The sequence below is a fragment of the Haemaphysalis longicornis genome, unplaced genomic scaffold (genome assembly GCF_048455015.1).
Source record: "Haemaphysalis longicornis isolate Haplotype H1 unplaced genomic scaffold, Haemaphysalis longicornis Haplotype H1 scaffold_5, whole genome shotgun sequence".
Classification (NCBI taxonomy): domain Eukaryota; kingdom Metazoa; phylum Arthropoda; class Arachnida; order Ixodida; family Ixodidae; genus Haemaphysalis; species Haemaphysalis longicornis.
Genome location: NW_027526385.1, coordinates 195,668,872 through 195,696,433, shown reverse-complemented (window position 1 = coordinate 195,696,433; position 27,562 = coordinate 195,668,872).

The window sequence follows — 27,562 nt, the reverse complement described above, 5'->3', positions numbered from 1 at the left end:
TTCACAGGTTCAGTTGAATGTTTATTCTGCATCGATATGAACTGGAACATCGCTATATATATTTCGTTGGAATGGCACCGTCAGACGTAGAAACTTTAGACACTGGATTGCACGCGCCGGAGCACTGCGAAATCCCGAATGAAATCACACGGTTGCAAACCATGCGAACGAAAGCGAACGGGTTGCTAGCGAATCGTTTGGTGAACTCACGGTCCGGTGCAGCGAAAGGGCATGATTTGCCGGGCTGTCTTGTGGGTGTGCTTGGCGAGCGACAACCTGCTTGCCCGTCGCTTTCGCAAATATGCGACCACTGCGCCCCTACTCCGTGGAGTGTACGGCAGACGGTTGCGTTGTGACCAGCTCAGCTGGCGCCATATGCCTGTGTTCATTAGCATCCTGATGCACTACTTCTTTTTACCTCTCTTAGACGGGAGCACCACCGAAATAGAGGAGGTTATAGGAAAGATATATGGAGCGTTAATACGCGTGTGTGGGGTTGAGCTCATAGAGGAGTCGGTAAAGTGCCTGGCACCTCCCGTTCGGTGTACGGAGCACCTGGCTCGAATCCTGGCGGTGGCGCGTTTTCCTAGCGACGTCATTTCCGTGACGGATATGACGTCAGTAAGATCTTGGTGGATCCTGGCATATAGCAAATTTGTGTTTCATAGATGCTTGATTGTTGCGAAATGATACGCTACATTTACTACATCACAGGCGACAGTGTGTATTTTTTTTCTGCAATAGACCTACTGCCAAAATAAAACACTGCCGGCTGTTGCCGCCCGCGTCACTATAGCTTCTGGCGGCTATTTAGGAAATCAAGTGGCATGATTTACGAGAGTTTCGACTAGATAGGTTCCATGTTCTGCTTGGAACACACGTGGACTAAGGCAACGCGTTTCTATGGGCCTCGTGCGCTTGTATGGTGGCGCCACTGATGCGCTGTGTTCAGCGCCATCTTGCGGGCAACGGAGGCATAATTTCTGAAGTCCGTGAGCAAACGACGTCCGGAGGATAGTATTCCGCGCAGTACGATTATTAGAAGAGAAAGAAGGAATGACCGCTATTCTGTTGCCATGCGATACGAACAGCCAAACGGTACTTTATTAAATAGAATATGGTATATGGTTCACAAAGGCGACAGGAAATCGATGCATCACATAAAAACAGTTTTCAACAAGCGCGGTTTTGTCTCCGCGCAGCGCGTGGTCACGCTGTCATTTCGCAACGGCTTCCACTGAACACCGAGCAGCGCCGCCCAAATAAAAGATAAAAATAAAAAGACGGAAGCCCGCGATGTTAACAAGTGAACGAGAGGAGCGCAGGAGTGTGCGTCTGTGTGTGCATCGCCTCCCGGAAGCGATAATGTATGTGTGAGGGAGGGTGTGATCGCTGGCTCCACCAGTGGAAAATTTTTTGTGGGGCCCCCGGCCCCCGAAGAGCATGAAATAACGGCATAACGTCCCAACGACGCCAGCAACGCCTTCGTTGCTGTGGTCGCTTTGGTGGATTTGATTTATTTAGCCATAGATCAGAACGGCTGGGTTAGAACTGCTGGCATAACCAAGCAGTTGGCGGAAAGCTTATTGTGAGAAGAAGACCGACTACGCGACTTCATGGTGCTTGCAGAAGCGAATTTCTCGCGTGTGTACACTCCCCTGTGCCTTGTACATGTCAGGAAGTGATTTGATGTGTTGTGTGCGTGAAATCGCGGCGAAAGGTCTGTGTGTATACATTGCGACACCAAGGATAAGCGGCTTCAAGAGCCCGAAGATTCAGGTTTATAGAGGCAGGTATTTGAAAATGCCAACTGCTTGAGTAAACTCTACCTCAAACTGTTGAAACTACGATGAGTTCGTTGGATGGGCTCATAAAAATATCGCAACGCTTTTTGAAGTGCTTTCATAGGTTCATATATGCGTACTTAATATGCGAATAATTTTGGACATAGATGCGCGAGACGAGGCTTTCATGAAAGCCTCTGAACGTTTATTTACCTTGTTTATCGCTCGACATAGACACGGGCACTGATATGGTAGATCGCACAACAGGAGCTTTAATTGTGCACGAATGATTCCTCTCGCATTCGGAGTGACCTTGATAAAATAAGACCATTTTGAATAATGGAGATTGTTTCAAAGCTGACAGAGTTGTACGTGATGTTTGTGTGACTACGCTGCAAGTTATCTTTGTCAGCAAAAATATTTTGCGCAACAAGCCCCACTTGAACTCGTTTTTCAAACGCAAACTACAAGTTGTACATGTTTGAGATTTTTTAGAGTCCTTTCAATAAAAGTGTAGATGCGAGTCTCCGAATTGTGGCTGGTGTGTGTCCATCTGTTTACGGTTGTGTCGCACTGTAGCGTGAATATTTACGTTTCTGTTTTCATTTTAAAGCTTCATATTTTGCTGGTATGACTACCTACAATTCAAGCATGCATATCCGTGGGTTGTTCCATGTATTTTCTGATGCGTGCACAGATGCGTGCACACCTAAGGCTATTTGAGGCGCTACAAAAATATGCACTGGATACACGGCATTTTTTTTTTTGCAGTGGTCTTACGCCAAGTAGCCTGCACATACGCAAATGCATTTATGGATCTGTTCTTTTTATTTCTTTTCGGGTACTATGTGCTTTGGGAACGTCGGCGTCGCAGGCAGCTGATCCGTGTACTGTCGTCTGCTTGTATTGGAGAAGGGGCGCTTACTAAATTATTTCGGCGTGTATTCCCGCGCAACTCGTCAGCGTAATATTTCTATTATTATAGCAATTGTGAATTAAAAAAAAACGTGGTAATTGTTGTATACTTATTTTACGGTTGTTGTTTAAATTAAGCCGCGTAGCCAACTGCTGTATATGTTTATTTTGTTCTTAAGAAAAAATTCCGCCGCCGCTCCCAGGTGGCGCCACATGTTTATTTGAAACTGCAGTGCACGAGGCCCATAAACGCTGAAGCTGAGCGCCTCGATTCACGCGCACCTCCGCCGTACTGCAGCGCTGGCATCGAGGCACGTGGCCTGGAGCAGTGGAACGCGGTAAATTTCAATTCATTGAGCGTGTTTACCTTTGGAGGAGCGCGACGCAAGAGGGACAACATGAGAGGTGAGCGGAAAAGCGAAGGGAGGCATTGAATTGTCAAATGTGGACACAGACTATCGGCTTTTCGACATGTGTGACGAAAGCAGCAGGTGTCGAAAAAAATTTGGTTTTCTTTGGTCACCAAATTTTGGTTTGCTTTGCATATACAGACTCAATAAATGCACTTTTCAGCGCTGTTCGGGTTGACAAAAGAGTGTTTAACTTACAAAGCCTGAAAGGATGAAAAATACCATGCGACATTTGCGGCGGCCGCTACAACAGCAGTGATGCGTATTGGAGATGTGACATGATTCCACAGTGTCCAAGTTTTGACTTCAAACACATTTCGCCTTTGGTTCCGTGCAACAACATGCTGGGAATGCTAAGTTATCATTGCCTAAGCATTCATTATATGTCAGGAATCGGCATACCGCACTTCTGCCATGTTTTCGGCTCTAGAATGCATTAGGTAAGCCTATTACACCGCTTAGAACCGTAAAGTTCACTAGCCCAGGCTTATGCAATGGCGGAGTGCCCTCCACGTCATCGGAGACGATCAACTTCGAGGTGCTTCGCGCCCACCTTTGGAGCTTGCCTCACTCATCCCTGTAGCGCAAGAGGCCTCTCCGCACAAGAAGAACTGGCCAGCACGTCACCACCAGTCTGCACGCATTCCGCCAACTCGCTCGTGCAGCGGTGATGAATTGAGCGCAAAATAGTAAATCCGGTGCAAAAACCAATACCGAAGTACAAGAAAAATCTGCTTAAGCAACGGATTCACTGTCGGGGATTTCAAATTGTAAATTGCGAAACAACAGACGCAATGCGCGAGGCCACTCGAACACAGCGATAATATATCGTAAATCGTGTTTAGCCTCTTCAGTTTCACATTTTCCAGCGGCTTAGATGACTATTTGTTGAATACGGCTTCCGCACAAAGCTTCCCCAAAATTCCCCCCCAATATCACACCTCTAGCGGTGGCATTCCTTAGGCAGAAAAGCGATCGCAAGTGTGCGGTCATGCTGCTGACCGGTGTGCTAGTTCACCAAGCGCAAAGCGTGCTGTTCGCACCTTGGTTTTACGCTTTACAATAGAAGTTTAGGTTGATTTTAATTTAATGGCACCTGAATTAACTTCGGTGATTCTTCTTCTTCCACCTCAATTGCCATTAGCTTTTCAATAGTGTGTACTAGTTAGCACAGCGGCGCTTATGCTCTTCGGGGTTACAACTTGAATTTCTAGACTTTGCAGAGCTTCATACGTTCGACAAACTAACAAACCACAGGCACATTTTTCCACGAACAAATTGTGTCGTGGCTTAGTTTAAACTGACCGAACGAGTTGCGGTGACCGCCGGCGGCCGGGTGACTGGTTGTGGCGATGCTCGGAAGTTCGGCGAGCGATGCAGCGGGGCAAGTCAACTTAAGCCGTCTCAAGTCAGCGTCATACGAATTGTCAGAGGAAATCGGCAAGGAGGAAGCAGAGAAGAGGACAGCAATTTCGAATGAATTTTTCTACTAAATACAGTCGCGTAAACACACCGAGAGTGGTTGAAAAAATGGCCAGGGGACTTCAGGATCCATTATACGCAAGTAATCCCATGATGCTTACAAATCACTTCGGTGTCCCTTTAAAGAGAGTCACAATTAGCTCGATACCTGCCTTGCTCTGAAACGCGAAGCTGTCCAGGGATGCTTGTGTGCGCGGCACGCAAAGAGGTAGAGAAACGGTTCAAGTGGCCTGTCGGCAGATGGTGTCCCGTGCGCGAGTAGGCCTGAAAATATGCTTCTCCACAATGTTGTCTGGATGTGTAGTAAGGCCTTCCCTGTTTCGCTTGCTTTCATAAAAGCAGCGAACAGCATACGGGCAGTCATGTCTTGCGGATAAGGCATGAGCACTTTTGGAGGAATAGTCTACTTTCGTCGCCTTTACAACGTTGTCTTTGTTACGAACTACAGAGGTAGCTTAGTGCTTTTTAAACGCAAATGTTTCAGCGCAAGTGCTGTCAACGCTTGTAGCCTTAAAAAGAACTCTACACACTTTCAACACTTCTTCATGGTCTGAATCATCAATTCTGGATCATAGGCATCTCTGAAACGTGGTTTTCAGACGATTATTGCGACTTTTTTGGTTTGGCCTGCTATCGTAGTCGTAGCTGTTAAGGAATCTGCGCTATTTTCATATTAAAACAGCTAACGTATTGCCGAAGCAGAGGTCTAAATGTAAATGCTCCCAAATGAGAATCTGTTTGGGTTGAGCTCGATCCTGCTGATTCTCCAAATCGCACAAGGGTTATTTGATGCCGTTTAGCGCTCTCTCTGTTCCTAGACAGCTGATTTTGCAGTGCCCTTTTTGTACTTCCTATATTGTCCTTCTAAAGGGAAAAATATGTTCATAATGGGTTACATCAATATACTTGATTCCGCGAAGCATATTACTTAGAACTGTATACACTAGCGGCTTTTGTAGCTACGGCTCTGAATCACTTGTTAAAACGCTTCCGCGTTTTCTAGACAATTCTTCTCATTCACTGTTTAGCCACGTTTTTATGTAGTGGCGATTCTCTCATACAAGCTGGCACCATAGTCTGTGACTTTACTGATCCTTTCCCTGTATTTTTTACGGGCATGAACAGACAAAAACATAAAACCAATCTATCTTTGACCGTGAAATATTCCCAAACGTTTTATCGAACAAATAAAGGTCCAGTCCAGTTATTCAAGGTCTAGAGTATTGACATGCCCTGACAGCCATTTTTTGATGCAGTCGTTATCTGACCTTCACTGGAACGCGGTACTTTGAATTGGCCTTACACCGCATGACGGTGTCTTTGGCTTGCACATCAAAAAATGGCTGTCAGGGCATGTCAATACTCTAGACCTTGAATAACTGGACCTTCTGGCACTCCCTCTTTGTATTACGCTAAAACTATAGCCTATATGGAAAAAAATAAATCTGAATACTTCAAATTATAGCGATCAAATGTTGTGTAGAAGAAACACAAGGGACGGAAAGAATACACATGGACGAGCGTTCGTCCATGTGTATTCTTTCCGTCCCGTTTGCTTCTTCTACGCTACATTTGATCACTAGAAATTACCAACTAGCCCATTCTGAGTCTTTACCTTCTAATTAGGTTCTTCGTGCAAATTATAAAGGTTACTCTCAAGATTTTCCTTCCCTTCTTAAAGCAGCCAAATGCCGTCACTAAAAGAAGGAACTCAATTAAAAGATTGAAATGAGTTTCATAATTCTTGAATTAACCAAGCATAAGCCCATCAACTCTACTGCTCAAGGGGAGTCATCATTTACTCGATCGCTAGATAGTACCAAGGCTCCCGGCAATCATTTTCATGTATATGCTCAACTTCATTAGTGTCCTCATTCTAATAAATTTGTGCGCAGCCCTGACGTCTCATTTCCCGTTTTATGGGACAACGTCGAGGCTGCTATCGCCGTATAAAGGATATCGCGCCGTTCTTCTACGCTAGTCGTGGATTCTACATTGAAATTATAAATAATCTTCTTGCGCTCATTTGTTATATATACTATTCTTAAATCCAGAAAATTTTCATAGGAAATAAAACTAGCGCAAATTGTTCTTGTGCTCAAAAAGGGTGACGCGGAATTTACAGATAATTACCGAACCGTATCTGGTGTTTCTAGTTTTAGAAATATAAATTAGACACTCTGTTCCTATTATCCCAGAAAATTCAACTTACTTACTCTTTCCAGTTTGCATAGTGACGTTTCTGCTGCAGTTTCCAAATATTTCTCAAACCCACTCGGCACTGTTTACCGTGACATTATTTCCATTAAACTTGCGCGTTATGGCATAACCGGTCCTGCATAACTTTGCTGTTAAGTTCGGGCTCCTCATTTAATTAAGGAAAGCCGCCGGTGGCTCATGTTCGGCGTCGCGTACGCTGGTAGCGGCTATCCCGTGTCCCTTTCATGTAACCGCACGGACGCCAAGTTCGGAGCCGCGGAGAGCGTGTTTTGTGCCGGTCCTTTTGTCTGTCCAAAGACAGGGGCGATTAGCTTGCGTACCTCTGTCACGTCGGAGGTGGCTGGGTCATTCGGCATGACAAGCTGACGAGAAGCTGAATGACGGTGTGTCTCATAGTGTCGAAAAGGCGCGCGGTGTAAGTTTTGGAGAAATTACAAAGCCGGCGCCCGGCGCTCTTCGATGACGGGTCGTTCACCTCGAAGACGGTCGCATGGGCTGGCAGCGTCTCTTCCCGTGGGCTGTTCAGGCGGGCGGCGGCGCCCTTTTAGTCTGGGAGGGGATTAGCAACGACTCCCTCTTTGTCCCGGCGCGCGCGCAGACAAGGCGCCAAGGCGAGGACGCGGGAGGAGGTTAGCCGCGCGAAGACCGCTCCACGCCGTCGGCTTAGCTTTTGGGCAGATGCCGCCCGCTGAACGTAATGGTTGGTCCACTTTAGGCAGCAGAAGTCCTGTATTTGCTGGCCGGGTGCAACAGCGTGCGTGGGAAACATGTGGGGACATGTGTGATTAGCTGGTGGGGACACATGTGTGATTGGCTGGTTCCTGTGGCCAATCAATGGGTTTCTATTAATGGTTTAAAGGGTTTTTCTCTCTTTCTTGTACGTCTCCTTCATGGAGGTGGGGTTTTTGGTATCAAAACTGGAGTGTTGGGTTTTATCGAGGGTCGGTCGAGAGGGGATCTAGTTCAGTATAGATCTCGGCCGAACAGGCTGCTGCTGTCAGAGTGACAATGTAACCGTCACTCTGACCTGATGTAAACTTGGAGTAATGTAAATAGTGTAAATAAACGTAATATCCAGCAAGGAAGGCAGTCCTCATCCTTCACCCGCTCCAAGCATCGGTCGTCGGTCATCGGAGCGAGTCGAGATCGTCCTCTCGGAGCGTGCGCATCAATAGAACATCACTATTTCGTCTCCATCAGTTCGCCAAGAAGATGGAGAGGTGAAATTTAACTGGTGCAGTCGACAGGATGACCACGACCACGGGCGGGAGCTGGTGGGGCATTCCGGAGGGACTCCTTCAACGCAAGATTCGGCTCCGACCAACGAGCCAAACTCCAAGCATCGACGAGGCGGCACCTCAGCGGGAGGCCTTATGAGCTCCGGCTGAGTGAGCAGCCGCGATTCAACGGCAACGGGGCGACACCTCAGCGAGAGGCCTCCTGGGCTCAAGCCCAGGGCGGCGGAAGCCACGGTTTCAACGACGCGGCACTTCAAGGGAAGGCCTCGTGGGCTCCGGCCCAGGGTAGCGGAAGCCGTGGTTGAACGAGGCGACACCTCAGCGGGAGGCCTCGTGAGCTCAAGCTCAAAGCGGCGGAAGCCGCGGTTTGACGAGGCGGCACCTTAGCGAGAGGTCTCATGGGCTCCGGTTTAGGGCGGCGGAAGCCACGGTTGAATAAGGCGACACTTCAGTGGGAGGCCTCGTGAGCTCTGGCTCAGGGAGCACGGCCCCATCCCAGCGGCAAGAGCGGCGCATCGGGTCCACGAGCTGCTGCACCAGCGACACTGCGACCCGGCCGAACCCGGAGTGTGCACAGGTGGGCCCTCACTTACATTCCCCGGGTTTACCATGGCCACTAGGCTAACGGGATGTCGCGGCACTGACCGGAAGGTTCGTGCCATTGTGCTCGAAATCGAGGAGTTGAGAGCTGAATTAGCTCTCAAAAATGCCCAGCACGCTTTGGAAAAAGCAAGGCTAGCGGGTAGCAGGGGCGCGGGTAGCCCGTCCGTGTGGACAGCTGAGGAGCTCAGTGCTCAATTAGCCCAAGGAAGAGCGGAGATCGCTTACGAAAAAGCGAAGCTCCGTAGGATTGGTAAACTCGAAGAGGACACCAGTGTTTTCACAGTGTTTGTTCCCTCGTGGGCGCTTCAGACGCCACGGGAGAAGGAGAGTGGGAATGAAGTTGAGGTGGCCGAAGCCACCCCAGTTGTTGAAGCAACACTGTAGCGTTCCCACTGCTACAGATGAGATCGTGGAATCTCGCGAGGCAGATGTCTCAGCTGCCGAAATTCTTTCTGTGGAGGCGGACAAGGTACAGCTGTCTGTCGCCGAGGCACACAAGGAAGTGTTCAGAGTAGCATCGCCCCATGCGCCGGCATAGAGTCCGCGGCTGATCGGGAGGAGCCCCTCGTAGATGAGATGGGGCAGAGATCGAGCGTAGCTGTAGAAAACATGGTCATCTCAGAGGAGGCAGAGGAAGCGCAAGGGTCATGCAACGGCAGCGGAACGGCGGGCCTAATCGTTGAGCTTTCGTGCGGAAAGCATGAAGGTGCAGGCGGCCGGCGGCATACTGCGCATAGGTCGATTCCGACGGGCCCAAGAACGCGGAAGGCGGGGGCAGGTGTGGCGGCGCAGGTGCGACATCGTCGTACGCGCTACCGCCGGGTAGGGTGTTCCTTTTCTCCCGGGAGCACAGGCCACCGCGAGCCAAAACAGGGCTTGGGCGGAATCAGCTGGTGGCGCATGAAACGGAATCAGCTTCCGTGCGACGGTCGGTGTGTGCCGCCGTGGAAAGGGGTGTTTGCGCTCTATAATGTGCAGTGCTAGACAGAATGGGTCAGTGTTGTTTGGCGCACACTTAGTTGTTACGTGTCTTTTTCTGGGTGTGTAGGGATCGCTCAGATGAGAATTATTGTTAGTTTTACCTGTACTGTCGTTCTACCCCTTGTAGTTAGTTTTTTTTTTGTGTGTGTGCATGTTTTGGTTGCGTTTAGCTGTCGTAAGGCGTGTAATTTGCGAGTAGCACAGCTGGGCGGTTTTAACGCTGTCTTCTTGAGGAGTGGAGCCGCTGTTACAGCACGGTAGGGAGTTTACCTGTGGGTGCAATGGCGAGTGCCTTCCTTTATTTGCGCTCGTTGGCATGTGGTAATGGTGGACCATGGAATGTGCAAGTAGGGCCCCCTTGTGGCGCTTGTGTGCGAACTAGTGTCTGAAGTACTGAAAAGTGGACTTTCAGTACATCGCATGTGGACAGCAAGTGAACCACAACCGGGATGAACAATCTGGTGGATTCTGAAAGAACAGGCATCCGCGAGTGCGTGAAGAGACGCTGAACTTCCTTAGACGTTTTTTTATTTGTACAGGACTAACCTCATTTTGTGCGTTTGGGTTTTTTCGGGTGTCTGTTCCTTTCCTTATGGTGAAAGAATGCTCCTGCATGCAGGTAACGTTTAAGAGTGGATGGTGTCATTCATTCAGTTGTGAAGTTTGAACATTTATACCCTTCGTGTGGTTGGTTGCCTTTAATGGTAGAGGGTGCCACGAAATTGTTCTCACGGGACCTGTAGTTGAGCGCTTTCGTTTATTGTTTGAGGTTGCGGAATGCACGGCCAGGCCAGTGCACTAAGCATGCCGTGTTGTATCCGTTTCTGGTGCAGTTGGCCGGCGCGTTGTGCTGGTTAGGTTGGTGTGTGCCGGGGTAATTTTGGATTGTTGTATTGTGTTGTATGTTGTATTGTACTCGCGTTGTATTGTACTAGTGTAACGGCTTGAGTGTGTTTTTTTTATTCTGGCTCTGCAGTAAGACATAACGTGCAGGAGAGTTAATGTTGTACGTATAGCTAGTGTACGGACCGCATTCTTAGTGCGGAGGTGTTAAGTTCGGGCTCCCCATTTAATTAAGGAAAGCCGCCGGTGGCTCATGTTCGGCGTCGCGTACGCTGGTAGCGGCTATCCCGTGTCCCTTTCATGTAACCGCACGGACGCCAAGTTCGGATCCGCGGAGAGCGTGTTTTGTGCCCGCCCTTTTGTGTGTCAAAAGACGGGGGCGATTAGCCTGAGTACCTTTGTCGCGTCGGAGGTGGCTGGGTCATTCGGCATGACAAGCTGACGAGAAGCTGAATCACGGTGTGTTTCATAGTGTCGAAAAGGCGCGCGGTGTAAGTTTTTGAGAATTCACACGTGTTGTCTAATAGGCAGCAAATACGTCAAATGCTGCAGCAGCATCAATAGAAACGCCCCATGACACTCGAGGTTTGGTACATTGTACTTTGAATTTAGGTAAATGAGCTCCCTCTCTTCAAAACTTCATTGCAATGCATACTGTATGCGCGAAATAACGCCATCTCGAACACCGATTAGAACACATGTGCCCTAATACAAACGCTCAAGGCTGACCGGATCACCCTCCAACGATGTGTTTTCTTAACTCATAATCTATTAGCGTGACAGAAATTGCTTTCCGCTTTTCAGTTCCCCTCAAGGAAAAATTCCTTTAAATTTGAGAAAAAAATATACCTTCATCCCAACACTATTTCGGGGGCTAATGGCCGACAGTAACCTTTAATTTCATTACCGCGCAATATCGGTTACAGAGAAAGTTCCATTTGGTGTCAGGGTTTGGTGTCGTGTCAGAATACTGTGAAATATTGGTTAGACTCCTCAAACACTAACACGTTAACTAAATCTATTCCCTAAATCCCTTTCGGTGGCATTTAGAGGTAGACGGTGTCATATGCGAGATTTTCGCACATTTAACTCTGAGAACTCGTTTATTATATGACATAAGTATGTAAGCAATGTCTTGAAATTCCGGATGAATCCTAATGGACACAACAATTAGCTGCATCAAGAGCGTGGGAAAGTCTGATGTAGGACAACTTTCTTGGCCTCGACTTCGTACGTCTGGTGCGAGATCGTGTGACTCTCACTCATCGTTACGAACGGGAATGCAACTATCATGTCAAGTAGGAACTCGAGAAGACAAGACAGGCGAAGGAGCTATTCAATGCGCTCATTCTTTGGGTAACATTCCCGCTGGCGTTCTATTCATCTTATTGTCTTAGAACTTGCGCGTGTTTAGGAGGCTAAAGAAAACACAGCTTAAGCAATGTTTAAAATTCATGGTTAGCTTTTTTTAAGGAAGACCGGCGCTAATAAACTGCACTCTTACCTTTCCTGTAAGGGTAGCGGTGTTGTCGAACAAGAAAACATATCTCATGAAGTCGTCATACGTGATCATTGCCTCACCAGGTAGTAGCTGAAGGTTCCTAAAAATATCTGTCGTGATGAAACCGCAGATCTGTCGAATGAATTATAGAAAAAACACAGGTCTTAGTTGGTGATCGTAGCTTAAGTCTTGTGGGAGACGTTGGCCTTTGGAGGAATCAGATATCGCATGCCCTACGCAATTTACAGTAAAAATTATTTCTACATTTTTTAACGTTCGGTATGTCAATGTTAAGCAGCGTAGTATACAAAAATTGAAAAAAAGGAAGCATGCATCTGTCGCTCTGCCAGTTGGCCTAGCGTCAAAAATATTTCACTCATGTTTGATATATGTTGCGGACTTTTTGTGTTAAGGAAACGTCGTCGAAAAGATGATACTAAGAACAATTCTTCCTATATTGGCCTGTGACTCACAGCTCAATTTTTTTAGATGAATTTCAAGTCATGTAAAAAAATGCGTTCAATATTTGTCCCGCTAAAATACCACGTGTTGCAAAATAACTGGCCGAATCGGCGGCGCTCACATGACCCACAAAATAGCGTGAGCAAAATGCCCCATAGGCTACCTTGCGGCGCCCACTGAAATTACCAGTATGTAAAGCACTGCCCCATGAGGTGGCTTTCGAGCTGTATCGGAAAGGTCTCACCGCTTCTGAGCGCTTGTAAGGGGTACGGGGACGCCTAGTAAAAGGTATAATAGAGCTGGAGGCCGTGCTCACTGGTGATACTTGTGTGATTGATGCCGTGGCGAACATCTGTACCGGGAGCAAAATAGTCTTCCTAATCGCCGGGTATGATGATTATATCTTAAGTTACGGCGTCACTTGGAGGTTGAGGGTCCTCCATCTTTAAAGCGATTGGTCCTTGAGCTAGCCTTCATTTGGAGGTTAAGGACCTTCTGATTTTAAAGACGATAGTCCTTGAGCTTCGCCTTCACTTAGAGGTGAAGGGTCCTCTGGTTTTAAATTCGGTAGTCGCTTTTGGGCGAATTGAACGCGAAATTGTATGTATTTTTTTTACGACCACACCTCTTTTGATTCAGCCGCCATGTTAAACTGTAACATAACGTAACACCCAAAATATATAAACATCACCGTTTCAAAGTACTACAACGTTGGGCGTGGGTAGTATACGCTGTTTTGTGCGAAGGAAGCCTGTGACAAATTTGAGGCGAAAGTTAAGTAAACAAGTGAGAGTACCAACGTTCTTTTGTTGAGTACCAACGTTATTTTGTTAGCAGTACACGTTGGGTTTGTTTATACCATAGCTCTTGAAATAAACCGTGGGTTTGAGATTGTCCCGGAGTGTGCGATAAAAGAAAGCCCAAAAGCAGAGCTCAAAGTCACGCAATTCCTCGCAGATTATGAACGAGAAGGTAAAGAAAAGCATTCGCTCTGTCCCATAAGTGCGCGCGTGATGAATGCGTACGATGGAAAATGGCATTGCATTGAGTAAACCGTCATGCAATCAATCGGTAAAGGAGGGGGAGTGTAGGAAAAGAGCATGAGGGATGTGCGTCAAAAGAGGAGAAAGAGTTTCGTGGCAGTGGCAGTAGAGGACGGTCGTATTACGACGATCTCTGCAAAAAAGCAAGCACTGGTTCACACGTTCCGAACGTTTAGCCAATGATTTTGAGAGGCGTATCAGACTGGCGATCGAAGTATGCGTATATCTCAATCTTCCTTCCTTGCTCACGTAAGGTGTGTCCCTGAACAAATGCGACCACTATTTATGATATTATTCCATTCAATCTCGCAGAAATTGAACCATGCGGACAGGTATGTAGTTTGAGCTCTACTTCAGTGTCTAGTAAAGAACTGCCTACTTTTGGATAGCCGTGTCATGATTCCAGCCCTTATTGCTTTCCCAGAAGCGGGACATCGTGACGAGAATATACGTACAAAAGCCGAATATTTTTAATGAAGATAGTTCACCATGTGGCACCTAAACGTAATTATCTCCGTCTATTTGTCTGTCCCATGGACGAACCATTTTCTACCAGGACAAAAGAATTGTCCACGTTACTCCTTTGTCCGCAAAAAAGGACATTTTATTGGTTTTTATATGGGCACATAACTTAGCGCAAAAAACACTCAGGTATTGTTGAGAAAAATATGAGTATATAACATAAAGTACCCCTGTTATTTAGCATACTCCTTAGGATGGTTTTCATGACAGCGAATAAATACAAATACTTTTTAAAAATCATGTTAGATAAAATTTAGATATAGCCTAATATTAAAAACAGTGTCTCGGGCTTCAACCACAAAAACTAAAAAATGGAGGAAGATCACACTAACACGCAGGACTTGAAAGTAGTGAAGCTGTACGCAACCTTCACGACCATGACAAAAGTTTTAAGTCCAGTATTGAAGCCCATTTGCCTTTTCTTCATTGCCGCAACGACCTTTAATCCATAATTGTAGCTATAAGTACGAAGTCTTTATTTTTGTGGAAGCAATAATCATTCGAGATCACCTTTACGGGCGTACGCTATGACGTGTCTTTCTCGTTCCGGGCAAGTGTTGCATAATTACAGTGAACGCTAGAGTCTTTCTCGTTTCGAACAAGTGTTGCCACCATTACCATTACGATGAATGCTGGAGCATTCTTTGCTCATGTTGCACAATATCCTCAAGGGGCCATGCAGACAAAACACCAGTTGGGCTCATTCAAACTATTGCCCCATTAGAATCATACTGGCACGACTTATAATGCACACGTCGCTCAAATGAGCTATGTAATTAGTAAAAAAGGGAATGGCCATCCGACCCACTAGCTCATTTCCCGATACAGAACTTATGACGTCATAGCCCAGGTATGCGATTGGCTGACGCCGGAAAAAGAAACCGCCAATTAAGCGGGGCTCACAAGCTTGTCTAACGAGCTATTTGCTCTTAAATGTTATGATATTCATGTTACAGCAGTAAGAATGGTGCGGTAAGCAACGGAAGTTACGGAAATACACGTCAGCTAAGATGTACCGATGCGCACGGCTGTTGGTAGTGGTCCTTGTTGTAGCTGCACACCAGTCTGCAGCCTTGGAGTTATCATACACGACACTGGTCAACTGGCATAAGCGACGTTGTCTTACTTGACCCTGTTTGTCGAGGATAAGTATTGTTTCACGAAACGATTACTTTCTACAGTAATAAAAAGAGTCCACGTGCGAATGCGGTCAGAGACAGAGCAACGGCGGGCGACGGTCCGTGGATGAGTATGGTAGCGCCATCTGGGAGGACGGACACCAAGCAAGGCTGAAGAGACGAAATACGCGGTGGAGGTTCGTTTCAATACACGCACTTATTACTTCATTGCTGACATGACGAAAACCCACGATTTGCTCGGAGCATCAAAATTTTAACCTAAATTGATTAATTTCTCAGCGATTACGACATCATTTGCTGCCGGACAAGCGCTGGGCGTTGTATAAAACGTGAAATCTTTCGAATGAACCAAAGTTGTATTTTTTCTGCATGGCCCCTTTGAATGATTATGCTTTGAATGACAAACGTGCGCCGGGGACGCTGGGCGGTCGTCGCAAGGCACGCACACACTAGGGATGGGTATTTTTTTGGTTTTCTTAACTGCCGGGAGGTCGCCACGAGGCCCGAATCACGTGAACGTGTTCGGGAAGGTGCTGGTGTTTTTAACTGCGAACACAAAAAATTAGCGATTTGGTAAACAGCTTAGTTGTTAAAAAACAGACGTAATGGCTCCAAGCCACGCTCTAAACGTGGTTGGACTGCCAACTTTTAAACACTTATAACGATTACCCGTACGACGTCAACTGAAGTCAGGCACGTGGCTCTACAAACAGTGATACCAGAGACTCAGCTACCCGTGACCTAGCTTTCGCGGAGGCAGAGTACGCGGACTCAGTACAGCAGCAACGCAGAAAGAAGCGGAGAGGAGCGTCTTGCGAAGGGAGAGGAGGAGTGCTGCACGCGCTTTTATGGCTCTTTGATGCCTTTTTTTGCGTCGCCGCAAATAAGCGCCCTACCTGCCCTCCCTTTTCACAGGCGCTGTTCGGTTCGCCCCAATCCAAACCACGTGAACATCATTATCATAAATTATGCCGTGTCAACTTTACCAAAAGCTCTTTGAATGAGCGCAGGAGGGAGAGCTGCCGCTGTGCTCGTTGTCTACACCGTCTGTCCTCTTCTCCTCGTGTGGGTGTACTTTAATCGGTGCGAGGACGGGCTGCCGCGACGTTTCTCTATTCAGGTCCAGGCTCGATTCCTAGCGGTGCCAGTACTTTCTTTCTTTAGCCTGGCATTTTCTGCTCACGTGGACACGAAAATTTCCTTTATGGTAAGGTATACTCATCATAATAATATGCCTGTCTACTCCCACCACAGGGCAAAGTACTCTTTCGTAGATCTCCAATTACCCCGGTCCTGCGCTAAATGCGACCATCGTATCTGTCCATCTAACTTCCTGACACTCCCTGCCACGCATTCGTTCTCTAGATATCCACTTTGTAACCCGATCCCACGACCCTGTGGGCGGTACGCGAGGTACATTGTGCTCTTCCCACTGCGCCACAAAATCGAGACAGAATCAAATGCTACGAACGCGCCTTATATCCTTGACTCATTTGACTCATTCAAACTACGTCAAGATGCTACTGATACAACACATGATGGGGCAATGATTAACACTTGCAATAAAAGAAAAGAAGCTCCCACTTACAGCAACAATGATGGGGTAAAGGTCGTTGCGACAGCGAAGCCCCAAGCATACCACTTAGAGAGATTGACCAAGATTGGCCAATAAAGCATAATAATAATCATAAAACATAATAATCATACGCGTTCCCCACACGTTTCAAGCGATTTCAGAATCAATCCAACGGAAACACCAAATGAACCCTACGATGCGTGGCATCTACACAGGGTTCCCCTCGCGGGGAGACGGGCGCAATTTTTTTTCTTGATTTCTACTAATACGTCCTTAACACAAGTTTGTTCCCTGACCCACTCCGCTATCTTCTTCTACCTTAATGTACGCTTATCATCTTCCGTTCCATTTTACAGCGAAGTAGTAAATGGCTAGGATCCAGCAGATCATCTACGGTCACTGAGCGATGTAGACAAGAATCGCTAAAGAGCGTACCGCCACCTTGTGGGGCCCCCTGAAACCCACCGGAATCGCAAAACTTCGCTGAGTAATACGGTGTTCCCAGGTGGGAGGGGGTTGCGGAGAGGGGGATAGGGTGAAAGAGTAAGGGCGCGTGCACGGGCGTTCGCGTCTGCTATCAATGCATTATCTTTGTCGGTCACCTTTACTGCGCACTAGAGCATGCGCCGCGATTACCATACCCGCGCTATAATAAAACGTATTAGTGTCTACCCACGATTCCTGCGTGTTGTTTGTCTGTGACGTGAAGATTACGCCACTGTCCTTGTCAGTTGGACTCCCCACTTCACATGGGTCATACTCGAGTAGTACGTTCCGAACAGGAGCAGTGGGAGTATCAGAAGCATCGACGCGCCCAGAAGCGAGAATGGGCACGGCACCAACGTGAAATCGTCGTTGCTGCTGCTCCCAGTTCAACAAGAACATCAAGTACCGACCAAGCTCCCCCCGGTCGTTGCCGCTGCTCCCAGTTCAACAAGAACATCAAGAACCGACCAAGATCCCCCCCCGACAAAGACATCGCCCACGTCGAGCAGTGACGCGAGCGACATTGTCAAAACAAACGGAGCCGTCGAGCCAATGGCACCGAGGATGATCGAGCACGGGAAGTCAAACGCAAGCGTGACGCATATCACCGCGTCACCAAACCATCGCAACTCTTCGCCGGTGCGACCTCGAGGTTCCCGAGAGTATTCATCGAGAATCCTTTCGGCGCCGCATGTGCTGTTTGCGACCGTTTGTGATTCGACGGAGACGTGTCAATGATCGCCGGCGTGCGTGATGCGGAACAGCGTGAAGTGGCCGCGGGGGTGTTGTGGTAGTGCATCTCCTCCGAAGACGTCGAGCAACAGCCGGTGTGCAGAACTTGTCGCGATTCCCTCTTTAAAGGTACGGTGCCCAGGTATGCAACCATCAACGGGTACGTATACCCGCCCATACCGAGGCACCTACCTAAACTTAACGTGGTGGAGAAGCGACTTGTGGCGCCTAGGCTCCCATTTACGTCGACTCGCCGGTTGACGTTCTTTGATAAGAGAGACAGAGAGAGATGAAACGTTTATTTGAAATGAAATGGCTTGATTGAACTAGGGTAGGTTCCCTCCTTCCAGGGCCCCTGTTTCCTCTGCCCCTGTCTTGGCCCTAAAGATCAGATACCTCTGAACCCCAGGGTCAGAGCTGGCCAGAGCTGGCCAGAGCTGCCTCCCATAGCTCATATAACTTGGTGTTGGTGTTTACGGAGGGCCATAAAGTACGACAACGCCAGGATGCATGGAATAGGGTGGATATTTCACCGCACTTATTACATGCGTTTGAGAATTTCTCGGGGAACATCTTCCATAGCCTGAGGATGTTGGGAAGGAGAACAGGGGACAGTACGCCGTCAAGGGACAAGTGATAAATGTGCCAATCGACGTCCAGGAGACGCTACAGAGTCTACCACGTAACCAAAGCGACGATATAGCCAGAAAAGTGCATCTTAAGCGTCGGCTTCTGTTCAAACCTACGTACGAATGTTTATTCGTACAGTAATCAACTTATAATAGCCAAATTCAACATGGCCAATCCCTACTATAGCGAAATCCCAATATAGCAAATCCCACCAGAGCGCCAGTTTCGCTGGCCTTCCCTCTTCACGGGGTGGAAGGGCTCTGAAGTTTCTTGCTGAGTGGTCCTCAATTCAAAATGAATCCTTTTAGTGTGCCTCCAAGTTACTGCACCGTAGGTGAGTAGCAGTAAGATGCCGTTATCATACACCTTTTTGTTCAAGGATGATGGCCGGCTGGCATTCATTATTTGAGAATGCCTGCCGATAGAATGCCTCAAAATTCACTCCACCCCATTCTGATCCGTCTGAATATATAGTCATCATGGTTGGTAGCTGAGGTCACTACTTTACCTAGTAGATATCACTTACTACATCTACTGCCTCGCCACCAATCTCAAAAGGCTGTGCTTTGCCGAGGCTATTGAGCATTATTTTAATTTTCTGCATATTAATTTTCAGGCCACGATTCTGCTCTGATTTACCAGTGTGGCAATCATACTTTACAATTCGCCCCCCCCGACTTACGAGAGGTATACTTCTTCGGAGTTAAAAGACGCGGACAGGGCGAACATGCCAAGTTCGAGCACTGCGACCGCAAGAAAATTTATGCGGAAAACCTTAATTGCACGTATTAAGCACGAATCGCATAAATATTTCATGAAGGGCAAGAATTATTGGCGAGCAGCCGAAGACCATGACCTTTCGACAAAATTTGCAGGTGAACAAGAACAAACCATGCAATTTGTTGGCTGCTGCTTTGCATACTTCACCGCCAGCGTTAAAAAGTTAACGATTCAATGGTTACAGCTGTGGAAGCAGGGTCCTATTTTTTGTGACTATTTATTTATTTTTTTTTGCCTCTTGAACGTTCCCTATCCCCTTTCCAATTCGTTTATTTACTGTACACAGTTCCTGTCAGAAACCCCAGGAGTTATGAGAGGAGAGTACTTCACTGGCAGTAATGACGGGAGAATTCGAAGAAAAGAAACAAGAAAAGAAATAGAAGAGGAATAAATAACACCGATGAACCAAGAACACCAAAATAATCCATCGAAAGCCTCGAAAAATGCAGTAAGCACTGTAACATTGTAAGGAAGAGAAGTGTCAACATGATTACCATGACACGTATTAAGACCGAGAAACAGCAAATAAGGGTGCAGTATGAGAAAGAGAACTGGTGAATTTTGGACGGGTTGCAGTCGTCTTGTAGCACGTGAAGAAAGCGATATCTGGAAGTATGTGTGTGAGTGAACTAAGCATAGATTAAATTTCACTTGGACCGCCTTTTAATTACAAGACTCAGGGAAAGTTATGAGGTCATTCCAAGAAAACCGACTGCAGCCATTTATGATCACGCGTATTAATTTTAGAGCGCCGACGCGCGTGCGCTGTATAAGTACCGCAAAATTCATGAAATCAGGGTTGAAGACGTGAGAAGTACCGGTCCTAATGGTGACAAATCAGACCTCTTTCTTTTTATTCCCCTCTTTGTGAGACCTTTAGAGTCGAGAGGCACATCCGACAAAAGGCCGGGAAGACAATTCTACAGCTTTAATTTGGTGACCTTACAGCGGAGGCACTCTAACTTTTCAATGACGCTATCGACTTGATTGCCAACAAACCTGCGCAGCATGATAATTCTGAGATCTTCTATTCTAGAGCTCCTCGGAAAGTTGCCGTAATAAAGAAGTAAATAAAAGTGGTGATCGTGATGTTGACGATGCCGACTACGGCAGGGACGAAAAGCCGCATAATGCTTCCTTGGAGGGGGGCAGGCAGCAGAGTCTACATAGGAGGGCCTTGTGTGCCCGCTTATACTACGGGCAAGGTCGTGATGCTATTGCGCCGTGTGCGGTCTTGGTGAAAGCAGTATGTGTCCCATTCGGCGAAAAAGCGTAGACTTTGTTTGGTACAAAAACAGGGGCACTGCTGTAAAGAGTACAGTAACAAAATAAACTCAGTTCCATCTAGTGTGCCCCGCAGGGGCACCTTGTGTGTTTAAGGTGACGGTAGTGGCGCCACCGCGGACCCTCAGCCCATGTGGGTTAGACCCACCCACGCCCCAGCTGTGCGTGGCTTAGCCATGTCCAAGGAAAAGTAAATCCTGGTTGCTGCGTTGACGCTGAGGTTATTTGGGAACCTTTACGGTCCCTCAGCTGAAACAACACGCAACTTCGGCCCCCGCTTCTTCCAGACGGCACGCCAGGACTGACACGCCCTGGGGAAATCAGCTAGTCGCCGTTCCCTGCCCTTCCTCTCTCTCCTCTCTTTTTTCTGTCACCTTTCAATTCGCTGTCCTGTCACCTATTCTTTTCCTGAGCTTCGTCCTTTCCCCCTGAAGCGGCAAGGATTAACCCTGTGGGTATAATCAGCCTTGATTAGACGCCATGGGGTTATAGTAGCGCTGTATGGTTAGCGTGACAGTCCCGTTCCCTTGTTGGGCTCCGTGGTGGGCGACCAGCCCCGTTGCCGAACACTTTACTTTTCATGAAAAAGAAGAAAAATCTTGACCCTGATCGCCCTCCTAATCGAGGGCGCACCGAAGTAAATGCATTGCAAAGCTCGAGCAATACCAGCAGTCATTCACTAACTGACACGACTTTCCAGAAATTTCTGGTGATGAAATCTGATGACCCTCAGAATCCCCTGAGAAAGTGTCGCCGTTTGCCGTTGCCAGAGAGCTGAGCAATCTACTTGGACCGACATACAGCGTTAAAAAGATGCCGACCAGTGATCTCCTGGTGGAAATCCAAGCACAATTTCAGTCAGATGCCCTGTTGTCAAAGAAAGAGCTCACAATACACGAGGTTCACGTAACTGCCCACCGCACCTTAAACACGAGGTTGGGGGTAGTGTCGGACGAAGGCCTGATGGGCGTGTCTGAAGGCGAGATTCTGGAGGGGTTTAAAGAAGAGCAGACAAATGTTATTCCAGTGCGAAGAATAAAGATCCGCAGGAAAGATGAGGAAATTGCCACGAAACATTTGGTTCTCACCTTCAACTCCACCATTTTACCCGACAATGTACACCTAGTCTACCTGAATCGGCACGTCAGACCGTATGTACCAAACTCAAGGCGCTGCTTCCGTTGCCACAGGTATGGGCACACACAGCAGTCATGCCGTGGAAAACCGACCTGTGCACTGTGTGCTAGCACCGAGCACGGAAAGGACACTTGTGATGTAGAAGATGTCAAATGTGTGAATTGCAGCGGTGAACACCCTGCATACTCCAGGAAGTGCCCACGCTTCAGGCAGGAAAAAGAGCTGGTGGCCATGAAGGTGAAAGAGAATGTATCCTTCCCTGAGGCCAAACGACGCCTGGCCTTCGCTCAGAAAGGATCCTTGGCTGAGGTAGCCCGTCTGGGGGTGGGCCTGCCTCAATTTCCGGCACTGGCGCAGTCCACTCAGGGGAACTGCACAGAGTCACAGCCCCCTAAACGAGTCAAGCCGGCAGCCAAACTCCCGGCCACCAAAGAAAGTGGTGTGGCTTCCAAGCCGACAAAAGACGGTGCCGGCTCCGCCCCTGCGACACCGTTGACCTCCTCTCCTCGAGTGACGGTCGACGTGCCACAAAGGAGGGCACCATCAGGAAGTGCTGCACGTGCTGCTCCTTGGCGGCAACGACCTGGGGACCCACCATCGACAGAAGCCAAAGGGCCGGGGAAAACCACCTGGCCCCCCTAATGGTAATCACGGAACTTAAGGCAGTGCGAGAGAGGTAGCGGAAGAGATGGAGGTGTGCCCTAGTGACTCTGCGAGCATGTCTTCGTCCACACCTACTTGACCCCAAAAACGACAACTCCAGAAGACACCCGTATGGTGCGAATGGTCCAATGGAACTGCCGTGGGTTATTGCACAATATAGATAATATTCACGCAATTATACACAAATATGAACCCAAAATATTTGCTTTGCAGGAGACAAATTTAACGAAAAGACAAGACAACATCTTTCGCAATTTTCACCTCTTTAGAAAGACAAAGAAGACTGCACTCGCGCCTCAGGCGGTGTGGCTTTAGCCCTGGCGCCAGGCACAATTCTCAAGCCTAAACAACTTAACAGTACGCTGGAGGCGGCAGCAGCAAAAGTCTATATTAACAATCTTGTCACTGTTGTTTCACTGTACTTGCCACCATCAGATCATGTGTCCTTACAGGAAATGAATGACCTAGTTGAACTTGCTGCTCCAATAAATATTATGGGAGACTTCAATGCTCATCACTTCCTGTGGGGAGGTGAAAGAATAGACAGCCGGGGAAAAATCATTGAACAGTGGGTTAATACCAACAGCTTAGGGGTGTTCAATAACGGCGACAAAACACATTATTCTGCATGCAATGGAAGCTTTTCTGCTCTAGACATTAGTGTTGGGTCGCCGGACCTCCAGATGGATTATGAGTGGAGTGCTGTGAATGATCCGTATGGAAGTGATCACTTCCCTGCCTTACTGCGCGAAGTGCAAAGCCTTCCTTCCCTCAAGAGCTGTTCACCCCGATGGAAGCTTGAGAGGGCAGATTGGGAAAGATTCAAGGAGTTAGTTTCCTTTGATCGATTTGACAGCAGCATGTCCATTGATGAGGCAAACACCTACATCTGTGAGGAACCCCTTGCAGCTGCAAACTTTGCAATCCCACAGACATTTGCACGGATTCCCAAGCAACAAAGCCATGGTGGAACGATGCGTGTCGCGAATCCCGGAAAAAGCAGAACAAGGCTTGGGGTGTATTTAGACGGTACCCCACCTTAGAGAACTGCCTGAGCTTTGAAGCAGCCCGTGCTGCCGCCCGGAAAATCAGAAAAGTAAGCAAAAGGAATTGATGGCAAAGCTTTGTAAGTACACTAAATACTGCCACTCCCACAAAAAAGGTCTGGGACCATTTGCGTAAACCCAAAGGCAACTACCGACGGTTCAGCATACCACAGACGGTGCAAGTAACTTAACGGAAACAGAAGCAGATGTTTTAGGTGCCCACTGTGCAGAAGTCTCTAGTGATAAAAATTATACAAAAGAATTCCTGGCACATAAAAATAATTCTGAAAAGTTCAAGATTAAAAACTATAGCAATAACACAGACGAATATAATAAAGAATTCACTTTGTATGAACTGAAACGAGCATTAGCGCAGTGCAAGGCTACCTCCGTCGCCCCCGACCTTATTCACTATGTCTTTTGCAGCACTTCAGTTATGGCTGTTTAGAAGCGATTTTAAAGTTCTTTAAAAAATCAGGAAAACAGGTAGGCTGCCTCAAGCATAGAAAAAGGCTATCGTAATACCACTAATGAAAGACGGCAAGCCCTCAGAGTGTGCATCAAGCTACCGACCCATAACTTTAACCAGCTGTTTGTGCAAGACCTTTGAGAGGATGTTGAATTTTAGGTTGGTTTTTATTCTTGAAAGTTCTGGTTATCTAGATAGGTTTTAATGCGGATTTCGGCAGTTTCAGCTTATCACTGACTACCTGGTAAGGCTTGAAGCAACGATACGAGATGCCTTTGCTAATAATCAGTACTGCTCTGCCATATTTTTTTGATGGCTTATGATACAACCTGGCGTTATGGTGGCTCGGTGGCGTTGTGGAATTTTCACGGATTTAGCAGCAATGGGAATCAGAGTGCGAATGTCTTCATGAATTGAAGATTTTCTCCAGGAACGAACCTTTAAAACCTCATCTATTAAAGATGTAGTAGCAAAGGTAGTACGAAAAGGGGCCATTTTTACAAATTCTTTGCGTGCCATACATGCTGTAACCTCCCTGTTGTAGGTGAGCTAAAAAGCGACTTTCTGCCTTACATTTGCACGGGTCAGAGTTGTCCTTTGATGGGTACCAAGCCATATCGGCATCCCAGAAAATGAAACCGCTGATAAAGCAGTATATGAGACCAAGCATCTTGAAATAACAGAGTTAAAGCTTCCCTACCAGGACCTTAGGAAGAGCATACGAAATCAGAGTGGTTTCGTGGGCGAGTTGGTCTTTCATCGTGTAAGTAAGCGCAAAATGAACAAGGACGAACGAAGTGCACGGGACACGATGCTGTGTCCCTGTCCCGTTCACTTCGTTCGTCCCTGTTTATTTTGCACTTACTTACAGGAAGCATACGAAAGTCATTAAGTTACACCTTTTGTATACCCTTACACCCAATTCTTTTACTTAGTGATGAACCAAGGGTACCTTTGACTACAGTTTTTGAATTTTTTAGAGATACTCGCTTTTTACACCAGTTTTACCAACTTCACCACACGACAAAGTTTTTGAAAATTATCATTTTTATATTTATGATACCTTGAACAAAACTTTTAACTTGCATTGATATCTTCTTACCTTTTGTTTAGCGCATTATGACGGAAAGGTTGCTGCGCCATTAAACCTCAATTTCATCACCTCAACTTCATTACCATCCAGTGTGCGTTCTGTTGAAATAGCAGAACTGTGGTTCTGTTGTGTCGGATCAAACGCCAACGGGCACCGTCGCCGCAAAAATTTTATGGTTCCCGCAAAGAAATTGGAGGCTAAAGGTCAACAGCAGGAAGTTCCCTCCCCTGACCTCATCTAGCCGGAGGAAGAGGAACCCGTCTTGCGAGACCACTGCGCCCACTACCGGTGATTCTGGGAACCCGTTTTGGGAGGGCGTTCCAACCCCTGCATGATGCACGACCTACCGCACAACAAAAAGAATCGACGTACAACAGGTCCCTTGATGGAACACATTTGCGTTCATATTAAGTGAAACGTTGTCTTTTAATTTGTTTCATGTGTTTCGTTTTCAGCGACTGGCCGCCTCGGCTTTCTAATTGTATATTTCAAGGAAACGCTTGTTCTCTTCATCTTTTATATTTTACAAGAGCAAAATATTTTTGGACAGAGAAAGGGTGTTGCTTTGGGACCATGACTGTTCTTGATTAATCTAAAATGCTGTCTATTTCAATGGAAGTTCCCAGAAGTGAGAGAAATGCGGATATATGCGTTGATTCGAGCCCTCGACAATGGTCTACAATTTGATTTATTGATTATGAGGTCTAACGCGACTACTCTACACAAGGGATGAGGTGTGCCGTAGTGGAGCGCTCTGGATTAATTTGACCACCTGAGGATATTTAACGGGCACCGACATCTCGAACACAGAGGCTTATTCTCTTTTCGCTTCCATCAGAAAAGCGACCACCGTGGTTGGGAAGCAAACCCGCGTGCTTTAGCCACTGAGCCACCACGGTGGTGCATGTCGTCTGTGGACGATACTTTGATGACTGCTTCTTTGACACTAATGTATTGTTCAAGTTCTTGAGGACAGCAACTTTGCTTCAAAAACACTCACTTCAATGAGCACCTGGCTTCGTCTTTTTGCTTGAGTGTATAAGATTTTAACCCGACCCTGCTGAGTATGAGCCCAAGGCGTTGCCAATGCGTGCACGTTGGAAAACCAAAAAACCATACAATAGTGCTCGCTGCATGAAGCGTGAGAGTGATGGCACGCTACTATGAGAGGAGAACGCCAGCCGAGTTCTAACTCCTGGAAAGCTGTGACGTATGTTACCAGCATATTTGTTGAATTGATGGAAACAAAAGACGAAGATACGAAGGAGCAGAAGAGCACACAAACACGATGTGGCAGTAAAGGAGAGCGTCGAGGTAATTAGCGGAAAGAGTTGAAGAAACAAAAGCGAAGAAGCAGGTGCAAATACTCCACGAAATTTCTTTTTCGCCACCAACCGGTGACAGGCTATAGTATTCCCACTCTTCTTGGACTTGTTACGATTGGGCCCGCCGTCAGGCTTTCTTTCAATACTCCTCGGCTGTGCGGCAAGGCCACTACGTGCGCCTTTCAGACAAGACCAACCGTGTCGGTGACTCGAACTTTCACATCGAGACGCGCCCCGAGGACACGAGAGCCCCGCGTACGCAGCGGAGTCCTCCTGTCGCCCCTCTCTCGGGCTCAGCATGCGCAGCTGCTACCGACTGCTCCCGAACTCTGGAAAGAGTGTGGTGTGTGTCTGTGTCGTTCGTGGCGTGGGCACAATATAGAGCGAACGCTGTTTTCACCGTTGGCGCTTTTGGGTATAAATACGAGCCTATCAAGCGCTATACCCCATTCCTGTTTGAGCAGTGAATCATTGTTGCCACTCTGCTCGATTCCTGTACTGTTACATCGCCCGTCGGGGCGTTGTTTTTTGGCTTCCGCTCACCTCTCGCTATGGAGTAAACAGTTACGTTAGCCCACGGCTTCTGGATTTCTTCAGAGCTGCAACAGCGGCTGTCAATTCGCTTTACACCACGCTACCACACGTATGTCGGAGGCGACGGAGCTCGGATCGGGTCGGCCCACCCGGTCGCAACAACTGGTTGGCAGCGTTCGGATGGCAACTTCGTAACACCTGAAGCCAGCGGTGGGAGATCCAACACCATGGACGTCGAGGCGGCTTCGGACTTCGCAGAATACACGGCGGTCAATGGTGAGTGCGGGACTTTTCTTCACTGCATTTTACCAGGCTTCTGAGGACAGCTGGTACGGCGTGTGTTTTTGTCGCGTCGGTTGTTCGCGCGAAATATTTTTGGAGCAGTGGGAAAGCAGTACTCTAGACCGGCCATGAATTTGAAGCCGTTGAAAAAAACCGCAGTTGTTTGAGCTTGCAAAAGAGTTCCGCTTGGATGTTGCAGACGCGCCGAGAAAGCCAGAGCTGATACAGGCTATACTCGCTGTTGGGGTTGACGATGAGGAGCTGTCGGAATGTATTAAGCGGATCAATGGCAGGGAGACCGCGAAACGTCAGGCTGCAGAGGCAGAGGCTGAGCGCCAGCTTGAGGAACGCGAGGAAAGAAGACGAGAATAGGAGCGAGAGA